General features: G+C 28.8%; 1 protein-coding gene across 1 annotated transcript in view; it reads right to left on the bottom strand.

Moving 5' to 3' along the window:
• The window catches only part of LOC104274612 (diacylglycerol kinase beta-like), a gene marked incomplete at its 5' end in the record, with an annotated part of 51,117 nt that overhangs the window by 25,338 nt on the left and 24,827 nt on the right, over nucleotides 1-952 (bottom strand). The window lies entirely within an intron of this gene.

Raw genomic sequence — 952 nt, 5'->3', positions numbered from 1 at the left:
TTTTCTTTTTTTTTTAAAATTAACAAAAAAAGCCATAAAAATTAAATAAAAAATATTAATAAGTTTGGTTTGAAAATACAAGATTACTTTTAGAGAAAATATAAAACTAGAAACACAGTTGCAAAATTGTAACCCTCAGTGCCGACATTTTCAATTTTAGCTGTCAAAAAAAACATTGGCCCATGTTTAATTGGTATTTTGACAGTCATCTAAGCATTTAGATATGCACACTAGGACTATAATAATTTAATAATAATAATAATAATAATTTAGCCTCTCCCTTGGCAGTGATTTCAATGACAAATTATTCCTTGGTACTTCCTCAGTGAGCATCAGTTCTTAAGAAAGTCCTCTAAATCCTGATGAGTATCTTCAAAAACAAAAAGGCCTTTACAGATCCGGTCCATATTCACATGAAATAAAGGGAAAATAGTTTTTCTGAGAAGCTACAGACTTTGCAACTTCCTTTCAAAGGAAACCTTACAAAATATGTATTTTTTGAATGAAACACACATATTATACCGATGTAAACACTTCTATATCCAAAGCATAACACTCTTATTTATCTATCTAAACACAGTTAGCCATTGCCGAAATCTAATTACTCACATGCAAAAATTTTGGATTGTGTGTTTTACTCTACATAAATTATCCAAATTTTGACAGCAATCTGGACTACATATCTGACTTCATCTAAAATATTGGGTTTTAAGTAATCATAACAGCTTATCACTGAAAGTATCCTGGATCTATTTTCCTCGATGATGTTTCATGTTTTGTGTTCTTGTGTGAAGAAAATATGTCATAAAACATCCAAATTTGTATTTCGAAAACAAACACTTATGTCTCAATCTCATATTATTATTTAAAACACTGAACAAACAATTGCTGTTCCATAACAATAATAATAATATCAAAAAAACCCCAATTAAACACCACAAAACAACAAATT

Source organism: Apaloderma vittatum, unplaced genomic scaffold (assembly GCF_000703405.1).
Source record: "Apaloderma vittatum isolate BGI_N311 unplaced genomic scaffold, ASM70340v1 scaffold3385, whole genome shotgun sequence".
Lineage (NCBI taxonomy): Eukaryota > Metazoa > Chordata > Aves > Trogoniformes > Trogonidae > Apaloderma > Apaloderma vittatum.
The sequence above is the reverse complement of the archived record's forward strand: the minus strand, read 5'-3'. Positions and strand labels throughout refer to the sequence as shown.